This window comes from Miniopterus natalensis, chromosome 2 (assembly GCF_054644295.1).
Source record: "Miniopterus natalensis isolate mMinNat1 chromosome 2, mMinNat1.hap1, whole genome shotgun sequence".
NCBI classification, from domain to species: Eukaryota; Metazoa; Chordata; class Mammalia; order Chiroptera; family Miniopteridae; genus Miniopterus; species Miniopterus natalensis.
The window spans coordinates 48,411,874-48,424,973 of NC_142082.1; the positions used below are offsets into that span (position 1 = coordinate 48,411,874).

Genomic DNA, 13,100 nt, shown 5'->3' on the forward strand with positions numbered 1-13,100 from the left:
ATCTTTGAAATTTCTAAAAACAGAAAATGGTTAAATGTCCAGACTCCTCATCTCCGTGCATATCTTCTCGATGACATTTGCTTCAGTGTTTTCCTCTGGCAGATTAATTTCCTTTGCTTCTCTAATCCACAGGGCAGGTAGATCATAATCTTCCATACTATAGGTCCAGCCTTGGTCTTAATTCTAAATATGAGGGAGAGACTATTTTGACCCTTCAGTACTCCCTCCTGGCCCAGCTTTTAATAAAGAGAGGGCACGGTCACATTCTGCCCAAAGGTAACGGGGCAGTGTGACATGGGATAGAGTGTCCTTTTGGGTTGGAGGTAGTTTTTGGAAGAAGGAGAATCACAGTTAACTAGGAAGGTACCCAGTAAAAACTGAGTCATTATTATTATAATTATAAGATTTTATTAGTTCATTAATGAAAGGATTTTTATTAAACTATTTTGAAAGAAGCTCTTGTACAAAGAAATATAAAGATTAGGTAGATATGGTTTCTACTCTCAAAGTGTTTACAAATGAATGTGTGCCAGTTCTTGAGAATTTCTCTCACTGCCTCCCTGTCTGCTATGAGATTATCATATATGCATTGTACAAAGTGATTTTTACTAACTTAAGTGTATATATAAGACACACCTGCATATATGTAGATATATGTGTATATTTGCTAAAAATGGTCTCAGTGGACCAAGCAAAGAACAATAAAATTTACAATATTTAAAAGTCAGGGAATCATTAACTTAGTGAGTTGTGTGAGTCCTGTTTTACAGATCCAAGTGATGTGTAAGATAAAAAGGAGTTGATCCAATAATTCTTTTAAAAGGTCATGAAGGCCAGCTTTTGGTAGTTCACAAACTATTCTGTTTTGTTTATGCAAAATTGTTAGATAAGGTCCATATAAAAGGATTAAAGGCCTGGGGAAAGTCACCTCTGGAAGGCCTGGGCCTCCCACTTTTTATCCTTGATCTCACCTTTTAAAGCTTAAGTCAGATCACACCACTCCTCATAGTCTCAACACCCCACAAAATCTGTTCCTCCTCCTTGACTCTCTGAACTGACCTAGAACTCTCCTTCACCCTTTCTGCATCTGACACACCGCTCTTCTCACTGCCCTTCAACAGTCTCTGACTGTCACACTTGCTGGTCTTTTTCCCAGTAGCGCTCCCTTCTCAGATTTTTGCATGGCCCTTTCCCTCACTTTCTTCAGGTCCAAAACAGCAACACTTTTCCCACATCCCAGCCTTTTCTATCCTACCTGTTTTGACTCTATATCTGGCCTACTATATATGCACTGAAACCGAAGCATGTGTGACTTAGTTTAATCTAATTACAACTTTTGTAATAAGGAGAGTTGTGAAACATTTTATAAAAACATAGAACTGCCCTGGTCGGATAGTTCAGTTGGTTGGAGTGCTGTTTGGTACATCAAAAGGTTGCAGGTTCAATTCCCGGTCAGGGCACATACCTGGGTTTCAGGTTCCATCCCTGTACAGGAGGCAATGGATCAAGGTTTCTCTCTTACATGGATCTCTCTCTCTCTCGCCTCTCTCTCTCCTTCTCTAAAAAATCAATAAAAACATATCCTTGGGTGAGGATTGAAAAAAAAAAAATAGAACTTATGATAATTGCAAAATCATAGTGGGAGTTCATGTAAATGTGGTAAGTGCTCACCTGTCTGGAAAGGAGATTAGAAGCAATCTAGCCTAAAGTTTGCAAATGAGTTGAGATTACTTCAAGTGGCCATTATATGAATGGTTGGCAGGCAAATTTGGAGGGAAGATGGGGGAGAAGGGGCAAAGTGTTATTCATCAGGCAATGGAATATATGTGATTTGGAACCAGAAAAACAGAGTTCAAATATTAGTGTTGCCAGTTTCTTTGCTTGTAATGTTTGGCAAGGTCATAAAATAGTACAAAAGGTATTAATATTAGAAGTTTAAAATATAGGGTGGGACAAAAGTAAGTTTACAGTTGTGAGTATACAAAACACAGTTTATTCTTGTATCATTATTAATTTTTGTATCACTTTCCAAAACAATAACTGTAAACTTACTTTTGCTGCACCCTGTATATGAATAAGTGAATTAACTTTTTAAAGCCATGTATACTTACATATTAAAGGGAACCAGGACTTGTACTTACTGGCTCGTTTAGTTGTAGTGAGGGTGAAATAAAATATAAAAATGTTCTATGAGCTGAAAAATAGTTGATATAACATCACTATTTTTGGTAATCAGGAAAGCAATAAAGTGAACATATACTTGAAAAAAGATTATACTTCATGTGAATAGAGATATTGGTCAACACATTGATATGAACAAGCCTAGTCACAAAATACTTGTAAAAGTATAATGAAGAAGAAATAATGATAGTGGTATTTATTGAGGATTGCTATGTGCCAGCTACTGAACTAAGAATTTTACAGCATTAGCTCTTTGAATAATTACAGCAATTCTATGAGGCAAGTGACTATTACTGCAATTTTAGAAATGAGGAAACAAAGAGTAACCAGCCAGATTTCACATATCTAGTAAATGCTTCAACGGTGACTGGAATTGGAAAGTTTATTAGTCATTTGTTATTTTACACGCTCATACTGATGTTGTTAATCTAAACCCATAACAATATGTACCCTTCATGCAGCCAATTTCTATTTCTTCTTTGCAAGTGGAAATACAAAAGGTAAACAAAATTAATTAACATTTACTAGAATTCAAAAACACACATTTTTTCACACATGAAAAAGAAAGCTGTTATAGTAAGTCAGAAAAACATGAGGTCAGGATTGTTTGTATAAAGTTGAAGTAACTATATACTATATGATAAAGCCTCAGTGGCATTTGTAAATTTTATTGCAGGATGTGCATCTTGAGGAACTTGCAAAAAAAAAAAAAAAAAAAGCCAACAGTTCCTGTCCCTTATGGAGCATGATCGTTCTTTGGCCCTTTGCTCCACCAGAGGTCACTGCACCACCTGCCAGGCAAGGCCCCAAGGTTAACTGAGGGCAGGTCCCCCCTCTCCCCAGGGTGACCTACGTGCACACAGTGACTTCGTGGGCCCTAAGGGAGGATGACCTGTCTGTATAAGTGATCTTTCTGCTACCGTAGAATCCATAGAACATGCAAGGAGTTGATTAATTGTCCAGGCCCTAGAAATTACAATACCTCTCTTCTCATGCTTGATTATATGAAAGAGAGCAGAAGGAAATTTGAAAAAATGTGCTTTGCATGAGGTTGAAACCCAATGTCTAGACTATAACAGAATTGCCATCACCTTTTATTCCTTTTTTCATCTGATAGATCAGCTCTGCTACGAAATACCTTCAGGTATTACATACATGCTACCCCCCATCCCCGATGTGATTTTTTTACTTCAACACTGATGGCAAGAAAGAGTTAAATGTCTTAAGGGATGAGGGGGAAAAAACAAGTATTTACTGGGAAAACAGCCATCTGATTGTAAACTAGCTCTTGCATATTAAGCAGGGCGGTTTTGTCCCTTGTCTCATAACTATGGAAAAGCAGGAAGCAGTTTTTGGAAAGGAAAAATCAGAGTTGGGAGGAGGTGGGAATGGGAAGGCCTGGTTTGTCCATGTGACACACTTCTTACTGGCACCATGCCCAGAAAATTTTTCATCCCCCTTTGAAAGACAGAGGCTGTATAAAAAGCTCTAAAGAGGTCTATTTTCTTGAGAAGAAGTGAGAGACAGGATAGTCAGAGGAAGCCATGAGACCAGACCAAACCGGATGGTGGGTTCTGATCAGTGCTGTGGGAAAGTCCAGGAAGAAGAGATGGTGATGTTCAGAGAAGGCATTGACCACGAGGTTCTTGGAAGACATGAGGGGTGGGGAAGTGCACATGGCAAACGCCGCTTTGTGAAGTGAGGCAGAGGCAGGCAGAACAGTAGAGCAAAACACCTGGTACTTTAAACCAGTGATTAATGATCACGAAGAACTGAAGGTGTGGAGATTGAAAATAAATGTGATTTACCATACGGAAACAATTAAATATACATGAATATTTATGTACTAGGGTTATTTATAATATTGACCATTTTAAAGTAATCTGTATGTCAATATACATATATATGATATATGAAATATATCATACATTATATGTGATGTGTGTGGGTATGTATAAATCATAGAAAAATATGTTGCAATTAAAATGTATTTCTAATAAAATTTTAGAACTGAAAAAAGTTTAAATATTCATAAAGCAGCATCTGCCCATATATATGTACATACATAAATATATTTGTACATATATACTTATGTGTACACATACAAAAGCAGAGAAGAGAATGAAAAAATACATCGAAAAGTCAACAATGATTTTCTCTGGGTATTGGAATTGCATATAATTTTAATTTACTTTCTTTATACTTTTTGTTTTTCAGATTTTTTTACAATACTAGATTTCTTCTTTATATTTTATATTTTCTTAAAATTAAATATCATTCATGAACATTTTTAAGTTTCCAATAATACTGAATACTATTAAATAAAGCATAATGTTCCCCTGCTCTAGTTCCTCTCAAACTTTCATAGTTGTCTGAGTCACAGTCTCTGGGTGGCACCACATTTATCCATATTTAGAGAGCTTGAGTAACCCATAATTCACTGGGGAGTTGCTAAAAATGCATATACATATCCTGGACTCATTCCCTCCCCCAAAAAGGGAAATTTTGAGTTAAGCTCCAGAATCTGATAAGCAGTGGGAGCCTACAGTATTTGAAGCAGCTGAGTCCTAATAAGTTGACAATAGATATTAGGAAGTGATACTACAGCAGATGCTTTAGGTGGTGATAATTGGAGAAAGTCAGCCTGAAAGATTTACCCATCCCCTCCTTAGGTATATCATCTAGTTTTTATTCATGATAAACTACTGAGCAAAAAGTCATAAGCTCAGATGTTTGGCAACTTGGGGACAAAGTGTTTCCCAAAGTCAAATTGAAAAACTGAAGGATTCGATGTAATCTTAGTAGTTAAATTCTGAGATAAGAGACTGGGCCCCAAAGCTCAGATTTTGCTGGAAAAGAGAAATATGCAAATCTTACATAGTTTATGATACAAATTACCTGGAAGAATACATGAAAAAAATCATATTACTAACTTGAAAACTTGAGAAAACTTGTCCTGGAAGTTATCAATATTTGTGTTGTTTCACAACACAAAAGGTAATATTGAACAAGCTTATCTTACTAGTTCTAAAATGATGTGTGACCTCAGCTTTAATATTCTCCATATGGGTGGTAATAAGACATAATGTTTCAAAACATAACATAAATTGTTAAAGGGCTGGTGTACATGGGAATACAAATGTCCACAAGGACAGCAAGTCCTTGGGCACCTCTAGATAGTGATGAGGGGCTGTTTCAGGCTGTGTTGACACCTTATATGTAATATGTAGAATGATATGTAGGAAGATGGAAAAATCACATGCTGCACTGTGTGGATTTTCTAAACTAATGAAGTCTAAATTTTGCCCAAAGTATCTGTGGAATAGAAAGATTGGAAACACTAATTTAGCTTGTTACAAATGCAGACATCCCAGAGAGTTAAGAAAGAACTATCACCCTTCTGTCAGGGTTTTTTGTTTTGTTTTGTTTTAATTTAATTTTGTTGTTGTTGTTTTAAGCCTCACCCAAGGACATGTTTTTACTAATTAGAGAGAGAGAGAGTAAGGGGGGAAGAGAGAGACAGAGAGAGAGAGAGAAAGAGAGAGAGAGAGGGAGAGAAACATCAATGTGAGAGAGAAACATGGATTGGCTGCCTCTGGTACAGGCCCTGACTGGGCATCAAACCTGAAACCTGGGTATGTGCCCTGATGGAGAATTGAACCCACAACCTCTTGGTTCACGGGACAATGCTCCAACCAACGAAACCACCTGGCAAGTGCCCATCTCTCAGGGTTTTGAAGAATGAAGGCACTGGCCTAACCACGGAACTCATTGCATTTCCATACTATTTGCCATAGAGCTAATAATATGTCCTAGACTCATTTTCTACTGCAAATTTAGGACAGTTTTCAGGGGAAGCTTTTCTAGTTAGAACTATAAGTTCAGTTAGTGACAGGAGCAAGGAAGAGAAGATAGCCCAGAAAGAGAGAGGAGAGTGCCGCAAAAGAAAGCCTTCCAAGCTTAAGATAACTACTACACTCCTGCCATGACTTCGTCCTTGTAACTAAGGAACCAATTTAAGCTCTTACAGAGGCTTCATGTTTAGCCTAGAGAGAGCATTCTACTCAGAAAACAATGCCTGCCAGAAACCCTTCAATTCTCCAGCTTGAGACTCACAAATAACAAGACAGTGCAATTACAACTAGGAGTTCTTGGTTTCAACTCACTGAAAAGCTTCAAGCATATATTTGAGGCTCACTCTTTCACCATGGACACAAAACATTTCACTAGCATACATTCTACTAAGTTATGGTTAGAGGCTCTGCCAACTCTTAAGTTCAATGGCCTTAGAAAAACAACATGGATACTCATGCTTTGTCCATGGGTCCCACGCTTCCTACAGAACAAATAATATAAACTGTAATCAATCAGAGAATTGAATTTAATGGCCAAATAGGGAGTTCAGAAATAACCTGAAACATTTTCTGAACATGTACCACTCATGGCAACAAACCAATCCTCTGGGCTATATTGAACAAAGTCAGTTCATGAGCGAAACTGACATAGAGATAGTTGTGCTGTTGAATAGAAGAGAGGGTCTCAAAGAGGACAGAGTAGCTAACAAAGTAACATTATTCTTATAGCAATCACAGAAATGACAAATGAATCCAGGGTAAATTTCCTGAAATTAATTCATGCTGCCTAGAGCTGCAGGTACCTATTTGTGTGAGCTCTTTACAGACTTTAATTACTGAGACTGGACTCTGGATTATGTGCCCAACATACCCTATAGATCCTCCAGAATAGTATAACTAGTATAAAACATGATATGAGCAATTAACAAATAAGTGGAATAGGCAGCTCAACTGGAAAACATGATGTACAGCAAATCTATGAGACAAGAGTGACAAAAATGTAACTTAAATATGCTTTAGCAAAGAAAAAGGGAAGGACAGAAGGCAAGAAGGAAGAAAAGAAAGAGGGGAGAGAGAGGGAAGGAAGGAAGGAAGGAAGGAAGGAAGGAAGGAAGGAAGGAAGGAAGGAAGGAAAGAAGGAAGGAAGGAAGGAGTTCCCTAATTAAATAGAAAAACCTAGGGATAATATCCTTTTTACTCTGCATTGGTTCCATGCTCAGGCAGATTTTAACAATGACAGAATGGCTGCCAGCAGTTTCAGAAACTCTAAAGTATGAGTTCTTTCTTAAGGGCTCTAATAAAAGTTCCAAAACTGAGACCCTTGGCTTTCATCAGGTCTTCTTGCCGTCTCTGACTTGCTGTGAATGGAGGGATGGGATACTTTGATTGTCTGGGCCTGGAACATATTTCTCCATCTGGATGCAGAGAGGTTGGGCTAACATAAAATCAGAACGAGTAAGGGAACTCAGGGAACCGTCACTAATAAAAGTGAGAATACATGTTACACAGGCAAAAAAGATTTTCCTGCTGAAGTGGTGTACTTAGATTTCATACCTCAACAAGAGAATAGAAATAACATGAACACGACGTCTTAGCAGTGGTCTTTTACAGGAAGCTCACACTTCTGTCCCATTCCCTACAGTTCTACCAACCAAATGGGACCAGCTCCTGCCTCCCCCTCCTTCATCTTTCTTCCATCAAGAATGGGTCATTGTCAAAGGCGGGAAAAGTTATTTGGCCTCAGCCCTAATGGGTGGAGAGTTTTTGGTGTAAAGTTAAAACCCTGAGTCAGTAGTTGTGAGATCTGCCCCCACACATTTGGCAGGTGAGAGCAGTCTGGGGCCAGTTTTATTCGGGAACTGCCCGAGGAGGTGATATTACATTGGGATTCAGGGCAAAAGCCACATAATGGTGAATAATATGCCTTAGCCTGGCCTTGCCCTCCGTGCACATATCTCTCGGGCATATTGCATTCTGGGCAGTGTGGGTTGAGGGAAGGATTCAAGTGGTTGGTATCCTGGGTCCTGGCCCAAATACCATCTCTTTTCACGCTTTAACATGATTTATATTTGGCTCGGTTTCTGGAGGTTGTTTATGTGCAGGGAACTTGAAATTAGGAGGAAAGTGCTCCAAAAGAAAGAGGGAGGCTCATGCTTTAGGAAAGGCCTCGGATGTTTATATAAAACTGCAAGTGCAGCTGCGCCTGCTGAGTAATATCCCACATGCAGCAAGCAGGATCTGGTGTTAGTGGGGAGAGGGATTTATTTCTCCTTCCAGACAGGCTCTCTTGGGAACTCTAAATGGTAAAAGCAGTGAACTTCCATATGGGCTGGGGTAGGCTATAAGTAGTCTCTGCATATGGGATTTTTTGGCCGTGAGCCTCCTCACCTTACTTTGAACTCTGTATTTCCTTTCCCTTGCCAGCTGTAGCCTGCATTCAGGATCAACGATGGATTTGTGGTAGGACTAAACTGGGGGATTCTTGTAGCCTGCTTGAAATACCTCTGAAGTATCCATTCCATCACTGGTAAGTCCATTAGATAAACCTTCATCTCTGAAGTCTTACAGGGGAAGGCCAAGAAGAGATGTGAAAAGAATACATTGTGTTACTATGCATGACGTGACCACAGAATATCTGAAGCCAACCTGTTTCATTCTTTTCTGTTAGAGCTCCATGCAATGCCTTCAATGACCCCTCAACTTGGTGGCAGATTTCAGACACCTCTTCTGTGTATTCAGCCATACTGAGTAAAGGATTTCATCACCTGAAATACGCTTCTTCTTCCTCTTGGACTAGGATTATGGATTGAAGCTGTGACAAGGTGGGGGCATTGGCATCAGTAATGATTAGTTTAGGCTGTATTTAACAAATAAAACCAAAGTAGTAATAGTTGAGACATTTATGTCAATGCTCACATGGGCCGTAGTACTGGCTCTGGCTATCTTGTATTGACAAAAGGAAGGGTGAATCTTTCAGAGCTGAGGAGTGCACACTTTCTCTGTGCTCTCTCCCACAGAGTCAGTTTACTCACTAGAATAGGCTAGGCAAAGCTATTGTGACAATCAACAATTTGTTTTAAGGTTCACACTATCTCTCTCCAGCTTTGCTATATATTACAGGAACTACATCCCTCAGCTGCCAAAAATCTTCTGGATTTTTGGTAGGAGCAGACAATGGGAACACCCTGACTGACGATTAGGAGAAGAGAAGAAAGAATGATGGACTTCCTATCACCTTTGATCTCTGTTGAGTCTCTTTCTAGTTCCCACCATATAGCCTCTCTATTGTTCCCATGTCTATCAGGGAGGCCTCCTTGTGGTTCTAGCTTTCATTGTATGGCCTTATCTTCTGGGGTAATGCCATCTTCTCCCATCGTCCTTCTATTCCAATGGTATCAGCTTCTTATACCTAACCTCTGGGTTGCCTTACTGTCTTTGGTTTGCTGTGTCTACTCTCACATCATCTGTTCAAACAATTTCCTGTATTAAATGCACTCAATTTGCACAATCTGAACTGTTTTCTGGCAAGTTCTTGACTGATAAACTTATGCTGCAATAATCAACAGGTCCCCAAATCTCAGTAGCTTAATGTGTAAAATCTTGTTTTTTGCTCACATAGTGCTAATGCAGAGCAGCCACCTTCCAAATGGTAAAACAGGGGTCCAGGTGGCTTTCCTTTCTTCTTTGCTTTTCTTTACTTTTCTTTCTTTTTTTAAATATATATTTATTGATTTCAGAGAGAGAAAGGGAGAGAGAGAGAGAGAGATAGAAACATCAATGATGAGAGTCATTGATCAGCTGCTGGAGATTGAGCCCACAACCCAGGCATGTGCCCTGACCTGGAATTAAACACGATCTCTTGGATCATAGGTCGACGCTCAACCACTGAACCACTCCAGCCAGGCAGGTGGCTTTCATTTTTAACTATAGCATTTATAGTAGTTTGCTTCTACATAACTGTGGCAATGGAAGATAATGAATAAAGAATTCAAATCTACTCTTGCTTGCTTGATCCAGAAATGATACATGTTAATTCTACTGCAGCCCACTGGCCAGGACTGGTCATAAGGTCCAATATGATTACAGGACATGCTTGGAAATGACCCTTCTTGTGTATTTATATATGTGTATGTATATATACATACACCCCCACACATATATACATACGCACATTCATACATATATATATATATATACACACACACACACACACACACATGCACACATACACAGAGATAAGCTAAAAAATGCACCAAGATTGGGTCAACTTGGATTGTGAATCCAAGGCAAGTATGATCACCTGGATTTGTTTCTTAAGAATACACCTTTACTCTTGGCAATGATTAACTGCTTCAACTAATTTTTTTTACATCTTTCTTACTCAACATCCAAAGTCTTCCACTGTAATAATGTTGAATTATTTTTCAGTGTGTGGAAAAATGACACCTGTATTATCATTACAACTGTTCTCTTTCCCTCTCTCAGCTCTGCTGAAAGTCAATGTGAAATCTGAGTAACATCTGCCCCTGGAAATGTGTCATGATTTTTCTTAGGAGAAAGCAAACAGCCCTATCCAAGTTCATGATATAATTATAGGTCCAAGTTTTTAAGAAGTTTAAAACTATGAAAACTTAATAGAAAAATAAATGTTAATAGGAAATAATAATTGGATATAGTTGAATAAACTCCAGACACATCCAAATAAAAAGTTCCCCAGAGTTCCACTCATGCTAACTTTTCATTGGCTTCACCTGAAGGTATAGAGCTTTCTCATGGAAACCTTGAGATGCAGTATTTCCCCTTTATATTTATGGGCCAGATCTCTTCTGTAACTTTTTTTTCAAGCTTTATTTAAGGGCAATGACCCATAATGGATTTTAGATCTTATTTAATGAAAGCAGTCACATCCATGGATTATCTGTAATCCTCAAAAGCAGTGATCTAACCTGGCCAGTTTTGCTCAGTGGTTAGAGAGTCAGCCCATGGACTGAAGGGTCTTGAGTTTAACATGCAGGAGCAACCAGTTGATGTGTGTCTCTCACATCGATGTATCTCTCTCTCTCTCTCTCTCTCTCTCTCTCTCTCTCTCTCTCTCTCTCTCTTTCTCTCTCCTTCCCACTCTCTCTGGAAAGCAATGGAAAAAATATATATATCTGCTCTTCCAGATTACTGTTTCAACTTTATCATCTTCTACTACACACTGTATTTAAAGTTTTTTAAGTCCATACCCACTGAAACTAGTTTAGAAGCCCCAGACCAAACCATCTAATGAATTCTCCTGACACACCCTAATTTTGCCATATCTGTCTCTTAATCCCAAAGATTCACATCTAATAAGATGGAAGATTTGGCAACAAGTATGGGGGGGGGGGGATGGCTTTCTTTGGCTCATGCTGTGCAAGGGGTTCTTCTCTTAGCCTCCTCACTTCTTCACTTTCCTTCTCATCATCAGATTGAAACGGATCAGTGTCATCATTGTCTTTCCTATCTATAGCTCCACTTCTTGTGGTGTCTTCCACATTAGCAGGGCCATACTTACCCAAAGCTTTCTTTACTCCTGGCAGGCTGGTCTTTTCTTTTTTGTAAGACTTGATGTGATTATACCAATGTTAAGGCATGATACATGTCAGCAGGTGATGGGCCGGAGAATGCCCCAAATGCTGCCATATATGCTTGTGATGTCACACACCCCTTGAGGTAGTTGTTGTCCACCAGGTAACCATTGAACACCTGGGTGCTGGCAGGGCTTTTCAGGTCTGCAAAACCCATGACGTCCGCTGATCCTGGAGCTAGGCAGTAGCAAAGGAAAGTGGAGAGCAGGCAGTCCACACACAGTGCTAAGAGGAAAAAAACAAAAATCTCTCTGCTATAAATTTTGTTTTGTGTATCATTCTATTGATATTTATGGGTTTAAATTTGTACATGAATGAGATAAGAGCAGCACGCCATATCTATATATCACTTTGTCTGATGCAAATCAATATAACAAGGGACATTAACCCTAGTACAATGGTATGATTACCCACATTAAACATATTTGGGGCTTTTAAAAAATGAATAAATTAAATTGAGATTTAATGTGTAAATCTTAAAAATACTTGAGCTTAGTCTTTGTCTTTCATTTTTTTTTTTGTGAGAGTAGCTAATGTGTGCACAGAAAGCAGTTTTATTTAATATTTCATTTTTTAGTATCTACTACATGCCAGACACTTAAAGTATAGTAGGGCATAAGACAAATATATTTCCTGCTCTCAGACACCTTATATTTCAGTGAAGGATATAGACAATGAATATTAATTAACATGAAAATAAAAGGAGATCCAAGATCTTTCTGAAGGGGCAAAAATAAGAGGCCAGTGTGGCTCGAGCATGGGAACAAAGACTAAAATGGAAAGATTGGAAGTGTGGAAACACCTAAGATTATATGTGGCCCCAGTACTTTGAAAAGAATTTAGGATTTTATTCTCAATGAGAAGGGTTTGGAGAGTTTTAAGTATGACCTGTGTTTTTAAAAATCACCTTGGTTGTTATAAACAGAGTGGTTTTTAGTCAGCAAGAATAGAGGCAACGAGACCAGTGAGGAAGCTACTTGGCGCGGTCCAAGTGAGAAGTGATTAGAAATGTTCTAGATGGCAAAATTTTTTCACATTTCAATATCACCAAAAAATTTTAAAAAAGAACAAACAGGGTAAATGTTATCAACTCCTTTGATGGATGGAAAAAGTGTACAATTTAAAGATAAAAGTTAAGTCAGGATTCAAGTTTTTGCTTCCAAATGTAGAGGGTTTTTTTAATCCATTTTATCCTGAGGAAAATGTTCAGGAAAAGAACAAATATAGTTGCATATAAGTCAAATCAAACATATTATACAGGTTGAATAGTATTTTATAAACTTACCCAATTTGAAATACTTTACAAATCATAATATGTTGCATGAAAAGCATTATGGAACAAGGGTGAGGCTTCCATAGTCACTGGGACAGAGACTTCTGCTGAAAGTCTTCACATTTATGCTGCCCAGAGTGGGCATGGGTTTCTGTTGGGTTCCAGCTGAGTGGTGCCATT

General features: G+C 38.5%; 1 pseudogene; it reads right to left on the reverse strand.

Annotated features, from left to right (window-relative positions):
- Positions 1–7,366: 7,366 nt before the first annotated feature.
- Positions 7,367–11,804, reverse strand: LOC107545875 (elongation factor 1-beta pseudogene; annotated as a pseudogene).
- Positions 11,805–13,100: the final 1,296 nt, after the last annotated feature.